This window comes from Melanaphis sacchari, unplaced genomic scaffold (genome assembly GCF_002803265.2).
Source record: "Melanaphis sacchari strain LSU unplaced genomic scaffold, SCAv2.0 Contig19_pilon_pilon, whole genome shotgun sequence".
Classification (NCBI taxonomy): domain Eukaryota; kingdom Metazoa; phylum Arthropoda; class Insecta; order Hemiptera; family Aphididae; genus Melanaphis; species Melanaphis sacchari.
The window spans coordinates 612,135-632,335 of record NW_020270975.1 but is presented as its reverse complement, the minus strand read 5'-3'; the positions used below and the strand labels follow the sequence as shown (position 1 = coordinate 632,335).

The 20,201-nt window shown below is 30.2% G+C and overlaps 1 protein-coding gene across 6 annotated transcripts in view; it reads right to left on the bottom strand.

Annotated features, from left to right (window-relative positions):
- Positions 1 to 20,201, bottom strand: part of LOC112593043 (polypyrimidine tract-binding protein 2) — a 177,741-nt gene that overhangs the window by 121,653 nt on the left and 35,887 nt on the right. For 3 of the 6 annotated variants that reach the window (XM_025337269.1, XM_025337275.1, XM_025337272.1), the window contains exon 3: positions 10,953 to 11,107. The gene's annotated coding sequence lies outside the window, so the exon portion shown is untranslated. Of the gene's footprint in view, positions 1 to 9,203; positions 9,830 to 10,952; positions 11,108 to 20,201 lie in introns of those variants that run through there. The other 3 variants (XM_025337270.1, XM_025337271.1, XM_025337273.1) reach the window with 3 other exon arrangements.

Below are 20,201 nucleotides of genomic sequence, written 5' to 3'. Positions count from 1 at the left end.
TCGTTAGATATTACATTATTATTACAAAAAAATATATGAAGTATTTAAATCTTTAACTTTTCCGAGAAAATTAATAATAACGAGAATGAGAAATTTAATGCAAATGTAAATTATATTATAATAATGGAACAAGTATGCAAATATATTGTAGGTAATTATAATACAATGTAAAGCAAATTGAATCCTTAAATTAATTTTTTTCACACGGTCAAATCCAGAAAGCTTTACACCCGAAATTACTATTTATTTAATTCCATTACCTTCACGGCTTCGCCTTTATTAATACATACATAAATATATGATATTAAGTTACAATCACCAAATTCAAAATATACGCTTAATGTTCAAAAACGATAACAAACCGTATTCTTGCCACTAACATACAGACTTTGCAGAGCAAAAAAAATGGCTAACTCGTCGTCACACGTATTATAGCTTAACGTGTACCTATACCTATATTGTGTTATTCTATAAATTAACCAAACACATGTGTAGAATATAAACCAAATATTCACAGGAAGAAAATAAAAATAATGTTAAATTTTAATGTTTATGGGAGAAAATACGTGCCATTAAGGGGGCACATGGTACATGTATTATAGTGGTGACATTGAACAGTAACAAGAAGCATAATAAATAGAAATGTATTACTACTAAGTTAACAGATAGCGTGAAACTATTATAACATAGTAAGTATATTTATATTATAGGTAATTATTATTACTATTATTGTATAGTACGAGACGTTGAAATACGAGGAAATAAAAAATTCTGATATTTTCGTTTTTAAATTATATATTTAAAAGGTACTACTAGTTAAATAATGAAGAGTCCCCCTTTTATATATCCCATAAAATGTATACTAATTATCTATGTTTAAAATATATAGATTGTAAATATTTCTTTTAAATAAAAAAATTATACATACAAATACAGATAAACAAATATTATTCACCTCATAAATAGCAACAAAATATGGTGATGCTGTTTGATATTTTATAAGAGTCAAATTATAAGGAAATATTATTTTATTAGTACACTTCAGAAATTCAAAGTAAATCGTTTTGTAAGGACATATTTCAAGAGAATAAGAAGTTTCACTTATAATTTATGACCAAAATATTTTATAAGATATTTTAAATCTCAGTAAATTTTAGTTTTATTTTGAAAAAAAAAGGTTAGAAGAATGATTGGAACTTTAAAAATCTTACCTTGTTGTATATAAAAGTGTATAAGATATACACTATATGTACAATATATATAATTATTAAAAAAACACCAAAATATAATTTTTATATTTAATGCTTATGTTGATTTATATATTTTCTTATCGGACATTAAATTTGATTGTTTATTTTTATCTTAAGATTTACTTCAATATTACTTTACCTGAGGTAGTTACCACAATCTGATTCTTTGCTTTCTCTCGTTTTTAAAGTCTAAAGACTCTTCTCCCTATCCAATAAATAATTATTTAATTATGCCATTATTATATGCGCTACCAAATCCATCAAATTTCTTTATTTGGAATCCTTAAATACTTATGTAATTATTTATCTCTAATCTCTTAAAAAATAAAAAAAAGGATAAATTGTTTTCACAATATACCAAAGATAATTTATAAAATTTAAAATCTTTGATTTAAAATTAAGTTATAATTTAAAAAAAATTTAATTTTAAATACGTCTTGCAATAAACAATATATTATATTAATATACATTATATTTACATTTTAAATACCATTTCCGACAAGAAAATAATATGAGTATCTTAAACTTTACAACTTGACAATTACAAATTGATTATTTTAAGACGGTAACATTAAATGAAATATCAATAATATAAATAACTTCATAAGAAGATTACACAAAATGTATACATTCAAGTGCCGTTAAAATTAATTAATACCATACAACATAAATGATTATAATTATATTTGATATTCATCTCATTAAATTTAAATATAACTAGATAATAAATGTACATTATATACTTTGAGAGTTTGATGCCACTTGTCTATTCCAAAACTTTGATCAATATAAACAAACTTGGCATCATATTATTTATATATATAAATAATAATTATAAATATACTATTGTTTAGTAAAACCTAATTTAATAATACTCGTGCATCAGTTAAATGTTGCAATATTTTTGTAAGCTTTCTCTGATGAAGTTCTTATTATTATTATTATTATAATTATGAAACGAAAAAAAAAGACCACGAATAGACCCTACCAAAATATCGTTAAAGCATTCAGATGAGCAAAATCGTGACAACCGGCTGCGATAAGAATACGTATGCACAGCAACCTGACAATAAAAAGTTTAAACATCGTGATTTTAATTTATCATTATATAGAATTTTGCAAAAATTTAAAACAAATTTATAATATTATATAAATCATATTTCCGAACCAATTAAAATGACATACTATATACATTACATGACGTCATTCGGGGTATTGGCTGATGGTCAACATCCGTTTATCTGGAAACCCGCGTCTAAGAGGGCCATGTGTGCGTAATGGTTATTTGGCTCGAGTTTAAAGTTAAGATCCAACAACGAATGTCGGGTGAGGGTGGACGACGGATCGTTAAAAATAATGCGCCAACCGTAAAAAAAAAAGTATATATTTATATTTATTTCTGTACGCGATAGGATCGAAAACTGTTAAAATAATAAGGCTACGGACCAATAAAACAGTCTCAAGATAAATAAAAAAAATCATTTTAAAAATACTGATGCAAAAAAATAATAATAACATACATTATAGCCGGTTACTGCAAAAACAGTCAATCCCATAACTATATAATATTTGTTTTAACGGTTGCATATTATACAAGAAACGATTAAGTTTGTTTGTATATACCTAAAACTCATGATGTGCAGTCCATATTATGGATTGAAGGAAATAATATACAGGTCATGACGAATTATTGGACATCAATATAAAAAACTACCGTAAAAAACAAGTAGTTATATGAAGCCGTTGATTTAAGATAATAGGAATCGAACAAATATTTGATAAGATTTAATGTAGGTATATAATATGAATTTTTTTTTTTTTTTGAAAAATTTACTAAAGAGCTAATATTACAGATTCAATGCAGTTTAAAGTGCCACTTATAATTTTTTTACTAATCAATTTTATATTATAATTATATATTGAAATGAGTACAGCGATATTTTTCATTTAAATGACAGAGCAGCCAAAAATAAACTCCGAATAATCAAAAATTCACGGTACGGTAGTAATATAGACTCGTCGATAATTGGCGATATTGTAACAAAAAACGAGTCAAATTTGATAATGCCTGTAAATAATTACAGTGGCTAACTCTTATATATTTAGCCAAAAAACAGTAGACAGCAAACTGTTTTAGTGAAGATATTTTTCGCTTAAAATCGAAATAAGCCCAAATTATTCAATTGCAAAGCATATTTTATAAAAACCAAAATATAGCTGCAGTGTATTACATAAATCAAAATCAGTATAAATAATATCATTCGCGTGGAGATAGGTGTACCTATCAATTTTTAGAGCATGTAAATTTTATGTTGCTACTACAATTCAATCGAAATCATATGTAATACAAGTCGAAGAGTTTAGTCATTTATAGCCAAAAATATAACGTGTATATGCATCATTATAATTTATATACCGCTTATTATTTTGTTTCATTATAATAATAATACTTTTATCGATCTCATCACGCCGAACAGTAAGTATATCGTGGTAGTCATGGACATTTGCAGGAATAGCGATTTTAAAACAATATTATTTTATATATACGCACGCTCCGTTTTTGGAGCAGAATATAACCACCACGCTCCGCGAGTGTGTAATTCGAGTGAGGCGCAATAGGGGATGAAGTAAAAAGGGGTAGGCCTGCGCTCGGATAGGGCAGACTACATATTATACACGACGGAGCGAACTAGTGTGTATACGAAATAATAACGCTAATTAACGTCGGTTTGCGGTTTTCAGTCGGTCACATCGATTTTGAATTCTCCAAACAGGCGGCGGTTGGTCGAGTGTGTGTATGTGTAAGTGTGAGTGATTCTGCCTGCACAATATACAATATATATATATATATATATGCCGTACATGTATATACAAGTGCGTATACAACGAACAGGCGACGAAAGCCGGGAAAACGTTTCCGGACAATATAGTGAACCGTATAGTATCATATTATATATTATTATTATATCATATTATTAGATACTCGCGGCGCGATAACATTGCTGTCGGAAAATCGAGTGGTGCGGATACAAGAGCAGTTGATGATGGTGTTTCGTATATGAATGAGAAAAAAACCATCATACTTGAGATGAATTATTAAAAGAAGAGCTCAGTAAAAATAAAAAGAGTTGTACGTACATAATAATATATTATTTTACTCTACGGTCTCATTGACAAACGTCCAATTATATACCTAAGTATGTTTTCGTTGTTAATTGGAAGACACGATACACGAATACGTTTTTGGAGGTAAAATTCTACAGCAGTAAAATTTATACGCAGAAATATACATTACATAATTTAACGAATTAAAACTTTGAATTGTTTCGTTAAATAATCGTGTATGTGTTAATATTATGTACCTATCATTTCAATTCATGTACAAAACGCTTTAAAAAGCGGGGGTAATGCAACTCAAGGTGATTGGTAATTAACGAAAATTAATGAAATGATAAAAAAAAAATATGCGCAGCAATTTATATTACCCATATACCCACCACCTGTACTATCTACGTAATTCAGCAATGAATAATTTATAATAACCACAGACTGGCGGGGTGTCTATTAATCATTAAAAATGACCAAAAAATACCGATAGCGACTCTCTTGTAGTAAACGTATAGTCGTCACTATAAACTCGTAAATAATATAATATAATAAGTGTATATGCGCGTGTATTTTAGTCGACCTCAAAATAGCACTTTGGTTTTCAGACTGCGTACAGAAAGAGACACTACATCATATAGGTACTAACTTGAAAGTAATACGATGACGGGTAAGTTCTTGTGACCCATAAACTAATTAATTGAATAGACCCGAGTATATGACTTCAAGTTAGTGAATAACGAATAGTGATGAATGTACCTAACTTACACACAGAACTTGGCAACTGAGATCCGTCTTAATTTCAAAGTAAATCGTCTAGTAATTTTTGCCATAAACTATGATATATGTGTTTATTTAAACGGTATACATTAGGTATATGACGTATTATGAGCACTTAACTAGACAGGAAACAAAAAAGCAAAAAAGTGTTATAAAAACGTGTACACACATTTATGTAGTATTATATACGGTGAGAAGTCTAGAGAATCTTAAAATTTTGATGAGTCATCCGGTATAGGTAAGATATGTTATTATTTATTATTAATGAATAAGTAGATACGATATAGGTACAATAACGTATTCCTAATTTTCTCTACGATTAATTATTCATTTAATTTTTTTTTTTTTTTTTTACCAGGTTTTCGATTATTATTATATAAATATTACATAACATATATCATAATAAAACTAACGGCAAGTGTGATTTATCGTCACACTCAGATAAAACGTGCCATGAAAACGAAAACTACAACTATTTTAAACTTAAATATGCTTATAATATGCATTTGATATTTGATTGATGATTATTCTGAATTAGAGGACCACGGGTATAATCTAATAGAAATTTTTTTAAATATATATATTTTTTTATCGAAATAATTTAAAAACATTATTATTACCATTTTATATTTATCGTTATTGTTTGAAGGTTTGCTCTTTAATTGTATAAGCATGATATAAACATATTAAACAATTAAATACATATATTGGTAAGAACAAAATTCATAGAGTAGTAATATTTTATTTAACTGAGAAAACTTATGGTTTTACAATGAATTGTATTTCATAGACTGGAGAAAATTTAACAAAAATTCGATTCTTTTTCAAATATTTTTTTTTTAACTCTTCAAATAATTTTCTAAAAAGCGGAGGTTTCCAAACGGTCAATAAAAGTTCCGGAAACTATTTTACTAAAATTTAAAAATCGAATAATTTTTATACCTAGAAACAAATATATTATAGTTTCTTCATTTTTGAATAGACCAAAAACTATACATTTTCTATACAATATTAACAAATGACGAGTATACGGGCTACATAAATTATTTCACTAAACATTAGCAGGCAATAGAAAACCTCTCCATGCACAAGAAAATACTAAATATGTGGTAGTTTCAGACTCAAAGTTATTTAAATCCAGATATTAGAAAAACTGAAAGAGCTGTAGTAGATAGTGTTGATGTTACACAACAGATTTTTAAAACGTTATTTTGTATCGTATTTATTTTTATTTTTGTGCGTTGTTATTTATTATAAATTACTAAAAAAAGGCACCAAACGGAATGAAAATAATAAATATATATATATGTATACAAATGCTTAAAACTTATGCAAAAAACAAAACAAATAATCATCCAAAGGCAATAGCGGAAACTACAAACGTAGTCTGGCTAGCGTACTACTACCGCTGTTATGAAAACGGACGAACGATCAAAAGAAATCGTTTTGCGCATATCGTGTGAATAGCCGAGAGTGAAAAAAAAAACCTTGATAGAGTTATTATTTTTCGAACTGCCCATAAATCTAAGTAGATATATAAATATAATAATATATTATACACTATACAAGTTAATAATACGACATTACACTCAAGGAAAATGTTAATGCCAACGTCAGAACGATGGTTGCTGCGGCGCTGGAAACAGTGGGAACACTTCGCAATGAATCGAGATCAATCGTCGTCGTGATGAAATCAAAAAACAAAAAAACCACACGGCTGAGCAATCGTATATCACGACGCGCCGTCATAATTTGTCGGCAAAGGAGAGGAAGACGAGTACAAAAATCCAAAAATCGTATACATTATATATCATTATCAGAGATTGAAAACGACTAAAATCATTAAACGTAGCTTTTCCAATAAGCTTCCCTGCACTTGCGATCGTAAACGATTTGAACGTCATTCTCTCTCGCTCTCTGTCCCTCTTTAGATAAACCGGGACCGCAGCTTCGAAGCATACCGACGAATGACGCGATGATTTATGCTCGCCCACCCCTTCTCCATCCAATGACGAACGACCGACAACGAGGACACATATACAAAGTTATAGTACCTACGTAACATATATAAATAATATGTATATGTATGTATATGAGAGTGTGTGTGTGTAAATATAGTTAATTAACGACTGTGAGCACTCGTGCTCGCGCGCGTGTTTGGAAATACAATGCACGGGATTGTTAAATTATTGCCCGGGAGCATGTTATACGCGCTGCGGAATACCGTTCTCTGTGCATATTGTTTCGCACGAAAAGGTCAGTAAATAAGGGTTAACAGTGACAGTGGCAAGAGACTCACTTGCGACTCGGACATACGACGACCACAACAACGAACCTCTATAGAGCGGCGTACAAAAGTAATACCAATAATAATTATAATAATAATTGCATATAATTTAAACAGTATACGATATTATGTTTTTTTTAAATTGTGGATCGAAGGTATAATACCATTATAATATAATTGCAAAAACAGTCTACTACGTTAGGTAATATTATATCGGACGTTTTATCGAAACGAGTAAAATGCACTTTTCCCCGGTACGACAAGCGACGGAGGCGGTGGCAGTTGTTTACGATAACAGTCGATATGACTCGATTGTCGCCATGTATTATGATAATATAATATTATTGTTATTATCGTATACCCAAGTGCCCGACCGGAATGGCAAGAGGTGCAAGGGGAGTGGCACAGTTAAAATACCCGTCTCGTATCCGAGCATAACGAAGGCGGCGGCGGCAGAGGTTACTTAAAATCCCCTGGAAAATAACGACCGTCGACAAATAACAATAATAATAATAATAATATTAATAACGTACGACAGACGGTGTCGACGGGGGTTTTGTGGGAAAGAAGCAGACCGAATACTCACGACCAAAAAACACTATCGTCGCATTGTTATTGAAAATCGACCCTCTATCGGCGACACGTCCGCACAACTTTATGAATACAATAATAATCATCAAGACGACCGAATAAACGAAACACGCGTCCAAAAAAAAAAAAAAAAAACCGCAATTTCCGAAACGTTATCGCGCTAGTGTCCGTTTCATCGCTGGAAACCTTTAGTTGATTATAAACGGGAGATCGACCGAGATAAGATTAACAAGTGTGATTATCGCAAGAGAGCAGCAACAAGTATAAGCACGCCACACTCGTGTGTCACGCACGGCTCCATCCAGATGTTTACTGACGTTCGCGGGGTAAAGCCCCGTACGATATAGCACACGGTAGGTATTTGTGTTCGCCATTTACCTACGTATTATTATTATGTCGCGTATCGTCGGGCAACGACCGTGACCGGCGAGTAAAAAACGACGTCTGGTCGCCGATAGATCTAATAAACGGGTTTTTAAACCGTAATGGTGTTTCGTTCACTTTTCCGGGGATTTCGTACGTAAACGGCAGCAGTACGCTATAACGTGAGACGGTAAACGAAACGTCACAGGCGAAAACCGAATCAAACCCGACCGGAGGGCGCAGAGATTGAATGAATACCGGCGTTCTGGTTGTATACGCCATATTTTACTCGGAGCACTGCTGTTTAGACGTCGTTTCCTCCTCTATACATGTCATAATTATATACGTATGTGTAATCAGGCATTGTACGTCACGCGGACCCTATGTACTCCGAACAATGTTGTGCATTGCATTACACGGTGTGTGCCGACGATTGTTTCAACATAATAACACGGATGAAACAAAGAGATGAGCCAGAATTCGGTGTCGTCGCACTCGGTTATACAGAATAAAAACAGTCGCCGGGCGATCGCGATCCATCGGTTTCCTGCCCTCCCCCTCCCCATCAAGGCGAAATCGATTCACCCCGTCGACTGTTTTCAGCGCGTCGCACTCCTTAAAGTCTCCCGTCGGCCTTTTTGCTATCGCCGTGCGCTCCAGATGGCAGATACAATAATCCGCGAACTCTAGGTCGGGGAGGGTCAAAAACGAATTTTGGCGGTACAAAGCAGAGTACTGGCGCGTAAAAAAGATAACAGCAAGGATTCACAATTGTGGCTACGCGGGGTTGGTGCGATTCTACCATTAAACGTGACGGCAGTACTTACTTACTGACACCGGTGGATCGGTCGCTTGGGACCGGACAGATTTCTACGTGACGGACTGCTCTGCAGAGACGGACGAAGTTCGGCCTCCGCGGACGCTTTGTTTTCGGCCGTAGACTCGGGTGATAGAAATAAAAAATAAAAATAAAACCCGCCCCGATGCAGCTGCTGCGGACACCCCGCCGAAATGGACGTTACTTGGGTTCTTTTCGCGCGCGTTTTCTTCGAATCGGTTTCGCGCGTTCACTACGGCATGGCGCGCGCGACACACAAGCCGGACACGGATGATCAAAATGTATTATATATTAATTTATTCGAAAGCCTATAATATAAACAGACCGATTGCCAGTGTAACAGGGCAAAAGACTAGACGCGAAAAAGGACGACTCTCGCTCGCGCGCGTTAGCTGAGAGACGCGTAGCGGCGGCGACGACTGCGACTACGACTGCGACTACGACTGCGACGACGACGACGATTCGACGACACGCGGAGAGATATAGACACGCACACACGCTGCACTCGCCGACACAACAGACGCGGCTCGTCGACGGGCACGGCGACGCACACGTATAGTCGCAGCACACACGGCAGAGCAGCAGCAGCACACCCTACCCGTTCGCCGTACAGTCGTCGCGGCCGTCGTCGGCAGTGGCAGTGGCAGCAGCGGCGGCGGACCCCACGGCCCCCCACCAAAACTACGCGTCTGCATACGCAGTAAGCGCGACGCGCGGACGGTGCGTGTGCGTGTGTACAATTTATTTTTTCTTTCACAGACCGTATTATTATTATTATTATTATTATTATTATTATGGTAGTGTGTTATACGCGAGTTGGTGCCGAGGCATTGGTGTGCGTGCGTGCGTGCGTGCGTGCGTGTTCGTTCGGCCCGAGAGGCAGATGTGCGCCACCATGAAAACCTGCGCGCGCGCGCCCGTCAGTGTGCGAGTGTGTGTGTGTGTGTTTGTGTGTGTTTGTGTGTGTTTGTGTGTGTTTGTGTGTTTGTGTGTGCGTGTGTACGGGGAGAGCGGTATGCGCTGACGGTGTATAGGTATATGTGATATTGTGTTTAATGGTTAATAACGCGAGTTATACAGAGTGTGCGGCGGCGGCGGCGACGTTGTCCTTCCTCGTCGTCTCGTCACCCACCGATACAATAATTTATTATTATAATATTAATTTATTATTAATTATTATTATCGTTGCTATGCCGTTACACCGCCGCCGCCGCTGAAAGGTTGACGATCGCAATATTAAAAATAACATTAATATTATATTATAAATAAAAATCTGCTGACGGTGTGTGTGTGTGTGTGTTATAACATAAAATAATATGATATTGCGACGTGTATACCGCGATACTAAATAAGCGTATATAATATAACCGTCGTCCGACTGTTGGTGTCCGTTCGACGGAAATCGCAAAAATCGCGTACCGAGCGAAATGGATCGCAAGGTCACTGCGGTATTCTGCAAGATTATTAATTATTTCACGTTGTACCGCGGAGATTGCAAACGACTATAATTATTATTATTGTACAATCGTATACCTGAACGGCAATAGTATACGTCGTATACGACATCGTAATCAATGTATAAATTTAATGTTATTGCGCACCCATAAATTCCCGCCGAGATACCGAGACGGATCGTTAAAGAGACGCACGTCGCGTTGTGCAAACCGCGTGCGTTTTACGTCGAACGCTGATATTAATAATATGATAATATACCGTTTTATCGGCTTTTTTGAATTACCTGTGATCGACGCGATTTTCGGTGTAGTTGATCTGCAGAAACTGTGCTCAGACTGCATTATACCGCCATCGTCGCGGCGTTTCCCGTTCGATCGGTGTTCGCGGAACGAGTTTTACGCTCACGGCTAGACTGGCAAACACCCCGTTCGCGATCGACTGCAAATTACCATAAATATAAAACATTCGTTAAACGTTTTGCCAACGGTATAGTAAATTAGAAAAAACTATTTGAATATACTCGGGGTGGACCACCGTGTGTATTGCCGCTTTCCCTGTGGCCATAGCACGACTAAATGAAAAAACGCGTTGATCCACCCTATACATAATTGACAACAAGATATAATTCCATTAGAATCAAAATCGGATTTAAATATATAAATGTATAGCTCTCGGTTTCGATCTTGCGTTTTCGACATTTACTTTTTTCAAAATAGTGTTTTAAAAACAAAATGCATAAAAATTTCAATAATTATTATATTTCCAATACGTTTATTATAATATGATGTTATATTATTAGAGTTCGTAGTATTATATATATATATATATATATATATATATATATATATGTATCGATTCATATTCTCGTTTAAATAGAAAAAATCTTGATTTACTAAAAAAATTATAAAGTTTAGTATTATTATATGTACTTATATTTCATAACTCCTGTCTTAGTAAATTATAGAAAAATTTTATTAAATATAAATACTTAAATTATGTTTATTAATTAATTTATAAGTATTAGGTAGTGCATAAAATGAGTATAACATAATAATTGGCCTATTAACAAACTCCGTTATCCAGAATAAAAGATAATCTTAGACAAATCAAGTATATACAAAATACAATAACACGGTATAAAACAGCTATGAATAAAATCACTTTATAAAGTAAATAAATAAAATCTAAAAAATTGAATTACAATTGTTTTTAAACAATGATTTTTTTTTTTAATTTTTGTTCTAAAAACAATAGATGCCGTGAATAGAATATACACGTCATACATGTAGGATTATATACAATAGTGATGTCTTGCGAATATTCGAACGTCTTTCGATTGTCGGAGAGACTAAATAGAAATTCCATTACTATAGTTGTACTTAAAAAATGAACCCAAGCACCGTGAGATCAAAGTCTACTGTATATTTAAATCACTAATTACATATTAAATATTTAACATGAATGAAATAATTGATTTTCAAATCTGTGTTAACGTATTCCTCTATAAGGTATATAATTTATATGTATATGTATCGTTCTCTCGGATTTTAACTCCAAAACTAAACCAAAAGACCTTGTATACTTCCACTATTGCGCATTGCTTAAAAGGATTAAGATATTTACTTAATGTGCTTGTATATGTGAGGTATTTTGATAAATATTATTTATAAATGCATATGTACCGTTTTAGTAAACGCTATATACACAGTTGCTGAAAATTAATTCTACTTGAATGCTCTCTGCGGTGGATTTATGGGTATACGGAAATTTTGAAAATTAAAATAAATACATCGTAAAAGAAATCTTTTGAAGAAAATTAATGATACAAACAGTATAGGAAGAATTTACATTTTAAATATTTTATGTGTTTTTTCACAATATTATATAATTAGCGCAATTAACACATATATTAACTACCAACTTATTTTAATATTATTGTTATATAATTCCACAATTCTAAAATAGATAACCAACTGATGACTAATAGTTTTTTTAATAAAAATTTATGTCGAATTTCATACTCAAATTATTTTAAAAAATTTCAATCGATTATTTAATTAGTTATAAATTTAAATGAATAGTATTGAGTGGCATAGGGCATACTAGGCAAATAATAGACCTGTAACTAGCAATCTTCTTTAAAAACTATATTCTAAACGTATAAGCTTTAACTATTTAAATACCAAAACTCTTGGAAATATATTCTGCTTAGAAATATGAAATTTAAAATCTATGCCTACAGGATGATTATTTTTAGAGTCGTTATCTCATAAAGTATTGACTTTTAAATTTTTCATAATGACTTTTTTTTCAAAAAAATTATTTTGTAGTAACATTGGAAGATATGAAAATAATATTTCTAAAAATATGAACACTTTTAGAGATAGCGAGTATTACTATTAAAATAATCATATGTTATATAAATACATGCATTATTATCGTTTACTAGCAATATTAAAATTCGAGTAAACTGTTCTTTCTATTATCAACTTACTAATGTCTACATACTAAAGATTATAATCGACTGTTGAATACAAATAAGAACATTTTATAAAAAGTTTTAAATAAGCATTATCAACTTCGTCTTCTAAATGTCATAACATTGTGGAAATGAACAATTTATACATTACACAAGATAAATTTAATAAAACCGAATCTTTATCAATAAGTTCGTTTTTTACAATAACCTACTTTTTCATGTAATGTAATTTAAAAAATATTACTAAAACGGTTATTTGGATCATTTAATTGTACAATATTTTATACCAAGATTGTATGCTACATATTATTATAATTTATAATAAACACGTATAGTAAACGAAGTTATATAAAGTTAGGAATCAAAGCACATTTTTCTACACAATACATATATAGTTGGATACTTCGATAAAATGATTGTAAATAACAATTCTATAAATTAATGTTTTTTACTCCATAAAATATATATTATAAGCGGTATTGACGTGCCCGTGTATATGTAGGGGGATTTACCAATGTGAAGCGGCTTATCGAGGGCCCATTAAAGTGAACGAAATGAACCGAGGAATTATGCGATGGCATTCCCTCTGTATCGTTTTGATTTTCGGGTTTAGTAGTCACTAATTGATCCTACAGGTCGATAGGATTTATATATCAAAAGTTGAAGCAAAAAAAAAATACTTTGCCAGACTAATGGATGGGTTTTAATTTTCGTTTTTATTATCTTTCGAACTTGGGATAACAGTGCACTGCAGCAGGTATGAATAATAGATTACCCGGGGAAAACAACATTTGACTGCCAAAAAATAATTATAGTTACAAAAACATTCATTAACTGTTAAACTTAGCTTTTATGGATTTTTTTTTAAGAGTTTCGAAATATACTATTTTTTTATCATTTCAATGAACACTTGCAAATTATAGTAATTATTATTGTTTATTATAGCTATTTTTCCGGAGAAAAATTTAATTAATATAAGATACAAAATTGTATAATATTAAAACTGAAAATTTATACTCTGTTGATACACATATAAATATCAATAATATAATTTAAAAAGATCAGTTTTTTAATATTTATCAATATCTTTCAAATCTGTTCCACCATGCCGAGGATAATATCGGACATATATAATATAAATTATATCAATGAAACAAATGATATACAATTTAAAATGTCGCGTTGTTTGTGTGTAATCAATGGTTATAACGCTTTTGTTTTACAGAAACTATCTTACTTTATAAATTTATAATAAACTTAACTATCAGTTCTGCATCCCTCATGTATACATTGTGTTCAATTTTGAACACCCGAATCACTTCAAAAACCTTTGTTTTGAAGTTTCTCGAACTGTTTACTATAATGTTCTTATCACGTTATCATCATAACGAAGTCAATTCATAAATAGTTACATAGTTTTAGTAACTATAAATAAACTTGTTTAAAACTATTTTACATAATATCATAAATACATATTTATAACCATATATAATGTACATATTAGTGTGTACAAATTTCATACATAATTCTTCATTAATATTAAGAACTGAATTATACATTTTAATTTAGTTATCTTTTTAAATTAATTATTGTAATAAGTAAAACGCATTCCTTTTATAATTTAAGCTATAATAATAGAATTTTACTATTGTACATAATATAACAATTAAAAATTACGCTTCAAAAAGCAAAACCTTAAGTCTTCTTTAAAATAAGCAGAGATGAAAATATAGTTTGTTCACTTACAAATACAAACGACTTAATACATTATTATTAAACTAAATACAATTATTTTTGTTATAATAAACAAATAATGACGAAAAAAGTATAAGTATATCACTACAATAGGCACTATATAGAGACATTTCCTTTTTACGAAGACTATTTTAATAATGCGATTAGAATAAATATCCCACCGGTTAAATTAAAACCTTGATTAATGGCTACGGAACTATAGTTATATATATACATCCAAGACTATATTATATAGTGTATTCACCTCATGCACGAACAAATACAAAATAGGTGTGCGTATTACACATGCATATATATATAATCAACTTTTTCCGTTAAGATATTATATACCTAACGAGCAGTGATTATATCATAAACAAGTACAACTTAGGTAGATTTTTCAGACACCAAAATCACTACAACAAAGAATATATACTAACATTTTAGCATAGTATAATTATTTCAAATCACACTATTCGATATTCACGAGTTTAAATGTCGATTCAATATTCGTGTTTATAATTTAACATTATCATATAATTATTTACCTATATTGTACATAATATAAAGAATACATTTCTGTTAAATATTCGTTTTTTTTTTTTATATACGGATTGAGATAAAACGTTGATGAGCATTTTAATTTATAATAATTAATATATTATGTTTAATATTATATTCTAAGGTGCGACATATTATAATACCGCATAATATAGGTGGTTTAACCATAAAATATTTACTAGTATTATATATAATATATATATAGTATATAGTGCTTGAGTACCTAGAAGATTAATATGTGTCGTCAAATGTCCTTGATGTGTATGTATGCGAGTGTATGTTACCCAGATACCCAACAACAACAGTCGCCTCATGCAGTGGAGGAGTCTAGTAAATAAGTTATAAATTACGACAAACGGGAGAGAAATGAATGGACAAAGGTATTGTTATTTGAATAATTATGTTAAATTTGTTAATTACTCAGATTCTAGAGAGGTTTCACTACAATATTTCAGTGTTTACAATATATGCTTAATATAAATTATAATACATCCTAATACAGACACCCCTTTTATATCACTTATAGTTTTAAGATAAATGAGATTTCTCTATTGAATGACCGATGGCATGTCTAATACAAAATCGTAAAGGCTATATACAAAATAATATAAGCGATAAACTTTATCTAAGAAATAATCAACATACGTACACTTAATTTTTTAAACTAGAAATTTATAAACATTACTGCTATACTTAAGTCTGCAAAAGACATTTTTATTTTTATAGATTCGTATAAAAAATAATATATACTTGTAAAGATGCATTTTTTACCCTAATTAAGTCTTAAATATAAATGAAAGACTATCACATCAAAGATTTCTAAGTAGCTATAGCTCGCATAGACTTTAATGTATATAAAAAGTCAATCGTGATTATAAAATCTCTATTATTCAGATATTATTCGATGCTGCAGGAAAACGTTTTAACAACTTACTTAATAAGATTTATTTATATAAATTATATTTGTGTTTTATGAGCCTTTGAGATAGTTTTTCTAATATCCATTTTATAACATACCTACGTGATAAAGCAAATACTGATTTACTTTTAAATTGATTTAAACCTAAGGTTCATTATAAACCATTTACTCGAAACGGAATTAAAGCTCGAACTAAAATAATCCTACATTAATGTAAAAGCAACAATTAGACCCTCATAAAATTATTATTAAGTTCATCTGTACCTATATAATCAAAAACTACTTCAATTAAAGCCGTTGCTACAAATGAATACTTGTAATTTCGTGAAAGAAATAAATTTTTTTTTTAATTTTTATATTTTTAAAGTAAATATATTATACAGTTCAAATAATTTAAATAAGTGAAAAAACATATTTTTTTCTAAATTTTTTTTTATTTTCTCAATAATAATAATGATAATAAACTATTAGTCATGATAGAATATTATTTTAAATAATTGTATTCAAAACAAACACGTATTAAGCCCATTGTACTAAAAACAATCGGAACTTTAAAATTTCCAACTTACATTAATAAGTTTTTATTTATCTTAGTAATATTTATTATCGTTATTACCAAAATACAATTATTGTTATGCAGTGTTTAATTTATATTATAGCTATATTTAAAAAATTTAAAACTATATATTAAGCCAGAATTATATTACATATAGCCTTAAAAGAGACAAAAGCACTTTATCATGATCTAAGTACACCGATTTAATATTTATATTCGACATTGATAGTTATTTATAATACATAAAATTGATTTATTAGTATGGTAATATTAGTAACACATTTAGGCATATATAATGTCAGTCGAAAACAGTTACGCACAGAGGCGCCCAAAGTTGGTTTTATCTATGACATTTGTCAAAGGCAAATAAATGGATGGGTGAGCATAATATAAAGAAAAATAGGGATCTCAATTTTACTGTATATACACTTCACTACATTAAGTTATTAGTAAAACGTACTCAGGTTCCTACAGTCTAAGTACTATAGATACTAATTATTCATACATTACGCTATGCTATATACTAATGTCTAATACACACCACACAGCAGTACACACTAATATACAACTGTATTTAATATTTATATTTTATTATAAAACATACAGTAATTAAATGATATTGTCAACTTTGGCATCAATGTTTGGTGATTATGATCCATGAGTAATGGATAGTTGTTTACATCTTTACATTAATTAAGAAGATAATATTAAAATATTAAACCTTTAAATGATATATGTTTGCAGTGGGGCCTCTGTTCTCTCAAATATGCTGGTTGTGCACAGTTAAGGAATCGCTACTCTATATTGTTTTTAAGAGGAATAGTTTTGTTAGTGAGTAGATGGGTGTATTGATTCAAAATAAAAATATCATAAGTGTTTCAAAATACACCGACGCCCCTGGTTACCAATACCAAACATATAAAAAAATGTTTTTAAAACTATTTAAATTAAGTATTATGATAACATTTTTATACTGATGTGAACTACTATTGGATATTTATCTCTACATTTACAATGATGCGTGTTTCATCTGAAATTTATGCTATATATTATCCTAAGATCCTACAACATCAAACTATATCGTTGATAACTTCATTAAATGTATGACAAAAATTCTAAACCCATAAAAAAAATATATTGTATAATGTATACCGATGTAGTCTCATTTCGCTACTAGCTCTGAACATATTAATTCATCACAAATTTAACACAATAAAGATAAACAACGTTTTATAGTTACAAATTGGCCAAATATTTTATCCACTTATTTAGTGTCAAAATTAACATACTCACAGATCTCACCTAAAGTAGGTAATATAAATATTATACAATAAATAATACATGTATTACATTTGTTGATAATACTGATTAAGAATTAAATGAACACTTATACTAATAATGTTATATTATATTTCAAACAAATAACTCAACCATTATTTACAGAGATTACTGCAGCTATAACAATAATTATGTTGACACATATATCGTGTTGTACTTGCATTCGAATTTACAACCGTGTTAAATAAATAATCAGATTGGTTCATAAATCTTTAGATAATAATTTGAAAATAAAATGTGTATTCTAAATTTATGTCTAAATCTTACATTTTATTAGGTTTTTGATTTAAGTACCGGAGTCAAACAGTCCGTTACCCACAAGTATTGATATTAAATATTTTCTACAAATGTATTAATATAACTTTAACCGATTACCTATTATTCCAAAATTTAAATATTTATATCCCGAGGTCCAAGTATAAAACATTGTGTACAATTCTTAAATCAAATAAGTCAGAAAAAAAATTATCTTAAAACATGAATTATCTCATATTAACTGTCTACATAGTGGAACTAAACCAATCTAAGTCACTTATATATTATAAATGTTACATAAAACAAGGGTACATCTAATAAATATTAATGCCAAAAATTATTTATTTATATAAAATTATAATATTGATTTCATTTTCAATACATGTAAATATAAATTGTACACGAAGCGCACACAGATGCAAAATCATTAGCTTAGTTATTATAAGATTATAACAATTAAAAAATTCTGTAACCTGGATTTTAACCAGAAATCAGATCCTTTATTTTAACAACAATATATTTCAACTTAAAGGGTTATAATACTACTAATATTACATGATTTACACATAATTTATTGGAAAAACAAAACTATCATTCTTTTTCTTTTTTAATGTTTTTGTAACATATTTATTAATAAATAATTACTAACAATACTAATTAGTATCGAAAAGTTTAAAAAAGCAGCACGAGCAAGTCAAACGTCATATTCATTATAATGCCACTTAAACAATTTTTAATGATTACAACGGGTATATAATATTATTATTACTAAGCAGACCGAATACTTGAAATTTATAATTATTATAAATTCCTAACGTAAAAATAAAATAAACGAAAATACCACACATTCGAAAGTAAACTAAAGTTGAAACTTCAGTATTTTAAAATTTTCAGCGGCGTAATAACTGTATCGATAAAAATAATCTAATAAACAGAAATAAGAATTTATGTGACTATTGTATATTGCTGTAACGTAGGTACATCTAAAATTATCAAGAGGGGTATGTGCTTGCTGTGATTTTAGTAGCAATACGATAAAAGTACTACGATGGGTAATAATATTAATAACTGTTTAAAATAAAGAAACTTAGCTTAACGGTTTCTTAATGAATCATAGTCTAGACATTTCATAATTAAATAATATGTATATAATAATATTATTTTTAATTATTTTTAACTATGTTAATGTTGATAATTTAACACCGATGACCAAAAAACATACACGAGTGTCTTACAACCACGTTTAATGAGAATATTTTTGCCGTGACGCTTTCGACAGCGATGCATAACACAACATATTATGATATCATATAATATTATACATATTATTTTTATTATAACATGCGTACAGGATAATTTGTTTAATCTATTTAACTTGTTTTACCAACATTTTCTAAGGCAAGGATGTATTTGTTTTTGAAAAAATATTTTTTCAATTTATTTAAACACTCGACAACCATCATAAGTCATAACATAAATATTATATCATTACGACTTATGAAATAATTTATTACTAGTCAATAGTTTGTCATATACAAACGTAGCATAGCACAGAGATAAAACTGGTACCGTGATGTTCTATACTAACACGATTTGTAAAAAACTAATAATCAAGAAGAAATCATAACTATAAATTAGAACAACTTTGTTAAGAAAAAATTCAATCGACATTTGGTGAAATGTTATTACT